Consider the following 3,023-nt stretch of genomic DNA (forward strand, 5'->3'; position numbering starts at 1 on the left):
CCTTTTAAAGGGACAGGACTCCGTCCCTCCCTTTCCTTTCCTTTCCTTTCGGTGGGCGGGGTGGGGTGTGGGGGGGGTGAGTCGGGGTTGGGATTCGGCGGCTGTTAGGGCGAGGCAATGTTCTAAAAATAGATTCTCCTCCTACCCTTCCAGATGGCCGTTACAGACATCTTAACTCAGGGGTCTTCAAACTTGGCCCTTTTATGACTTGTGGACTTCAACTCCCAGAATTCCTCAGCCAGCTTTGCTGGCTGAGGAATTCTGGGAATTGAAGTCCACAAGTCATAAAAGGGCCAAGTTTGAAGACCCCTGTCTTAACTGGTTGAATCTGTTTTGTTTTTGTTTCCCCCCCCCCCCGCGGGCCCAATGGATGCCTTGGGAAAATCCAGGTGTTGCACACACACACAAAAAAAAAAATATAGAGAGAGAAAGGGAATTAGGACCCGAGGGAAAAGGTGGCGGTGCAGAGAAAGGTGCAAAACAAAGAAACCACCAGATCATGTCTGGATACTACTACTGCTAAGCTTGTAAGCCGCCCTGAGTCTTTGGAGAAGGGTGGGATATAAATGGAATTAAAATAAATAAAAAATAAAAATAAATACCACTCCCAGCGAGAAGAATTGGCATACCACTGGTTACAACAGTACAGGGAAGCAGCCCGTCAATGTCCATGGCTATCAGCAACAGATAAAGGAAAGGTAGAGAGAGGTGCAGTTGAAAAGGTGTGACAGGACACTGCTGGCCAAGACTAAAGGTAAAAGGTAAAGGTTCCCCCCCCCCGCACATGCGTGCTAGTCGTTTCCGACTCTAGGGGCCGGTGCTCATCTCCGTTTCAAAGCCGAAGAGCCAGCGCTTGTCCGAGGACGTCTCCGTGGTCATGTGGCCGGCATGACTAGACGCCAAAGGCGCACGGAACGCTGTTACCTCCCCACCGTAGTGGTCCCTATTTTTCTACTTGCATTTTTACGTGCTTTCGAACTGCTAGGTTGGCAGAAGCTGGGACGAGTAACAGGCGCTTACTCTGTTATGCAGCACTCGGGATTTGACCCGCCAAACTGCCGACCTTCTGATCGACAAACTCAGCATCCTAACCCACTGAGCCACAACGTCCCTGCCAAGACTAAAAGGACCCAGATTGTTGGGGGCAATTAAGCTGACTTTGTAATAATGCCGCTTGGGGTGTGTGTGAAAGCCCTAATAAGCAGGCATATACATAGAATGAAGGCTATTGCTAAGCTTGTAAGCCGCCCTGAGTCTTCGGAGAAGGGCGGGATATAAATGGAATTAAAATAAAAAAATAAAAAAATAAAGCTTATTCTGGTCTGCATTAGAAGACCTTCAATCTGTGCAGACACCTCAAGAGGCTCTGGCTTCTTCCCCATTCTCAATATCAGCCTCAACCTGTGTATCAGGGCAATGAATATGTGAGTGATGCTTAAGCAATTATACATTACAAAGCTTAAGTCAGAATGGGGCTGGAAGGCACCTTGGAGGTCTTCTAGTCCAACCCCCTGCTCAAGCAGGAGACCTTATACAATTTCAGACAGACTGCCTGTCCAGTGTTTTAAAAACCTCCAGTGATGAAGCACCCACAACTTCTGAAGGCAAGCTTTTTCCACTGGTTAATTGGTCTCACTATTAGGAAGCTTCTCCTTAATCCCAGGTTGCTTCTCTCCTTGATTTGTTTCCATCCATTGTTCTTTGTCTTGCCTTCTGATGCTTTGGAAAATAAGTTGACCCCTCTCTTCTTCCCCTCAAATACTGGAAAAAAAATGCTTCTGCAGGTTAATAGAAATCTCTATGTTCTTGGTGTTTTGCACCCAAGCTCAGAGAAATCAGCAGTTTAGTTTTGAGCAACTATATTCTCAAGGGTTGAAACCACATCGACACTGAATGTCTCTGGGCTGGGTAGGTGATAAAATAAATCTAGCAAACATAATAGAGGATGCACCCTTCCCTCCCCACCTCATTTAGCTATGACCAGGGTCAATCAGTTTATCTCCTTGTCTAATCCCATCAGGCCCAAATTGACCCTGCTCCAAACAAAGGCCCCTGCAATTCCATCAAACCAAAGAATAGAAGACTCTTCAACAGCTCACAGTATAGCCTAAGGGTAGCCTTGCAAAGGAATTGCAATGTAGAGCAGTGTTTATTAGTCTTAGTGCTTTTAAGATGATTGAACTCCAACTTCCAGAATTCTGGCAATTGAAGTCCACACATCTTCAACATGCCAAGGTTGAAAAACACTCCTCTTGAAGGAGAGATCCCAACCATCCATCCTGTATCACCTGATCTCAACCTTTCATCTTCTTCACAGTGGACTTCCCCAACGTTTTGCTCTCTTGGAAGGACCATTTTGCCTAACTGCAGCTACACTGACTTGTCTGACTTCCCCGAACTAGCCAACAAATCAGATTACTAGAATTTCCCACCTTGTAACCTACAAAAAAACCCTTTGCTTTTCCATTGTTCAGGGTCCCTCTTTCTTGTAAAGCAGGCAACCAACTATAAACATAAATTGTTGTAAATACATTGCAATAAACATGGTTCTTCTCAATGTTGTGTTCCTGTTTCAGATTGAATTCTCAATAATGTGCATTCCTTTGAGCATTTATTTGCTGTATAAGACCCTGAAAGTATGTGAGGGTATCTGTTAATAAATTCAAGCCCTTCCCCACTCATATATGTTACTAAACCCCAGACACTCTTATTTAGCCACAGGTGGCGTTAGGTTATTCACAAGGAAGGTGGCCTACAGATGTATTTCAGTGGGCTGTTTGAAAAGGGGAAAGAATGAAGCAGAAACAGGAATTTGGGAGGAAAGGATCATGATTTTCTTGATATCAATATCTAATGATTGAGCCTGTTTGGTGTAGTGGTTAAGGTATCAGGTTAGAAACTGGGAGACCCTAAGCACAAAGCCGGCTGGGTCACTTTGGGCGCTAGACCATGGATCTTCAAACTTGGCACTTGTGGACTTCAACTCCCAGAATTCCTCAGCCAGCATGCCTAAAGGGCCAAGT

Source organism: Vipera berus (assembly GCF_964194415.1).
Source record: "Vipera berus genome assembly, chromosome: 6".
Taxonomy (NCBI): Eukaryota; Metazoa; Chordata; class Lepidosauria; order Squamata; family Viperidae; genus Vipera; species Vipera berus.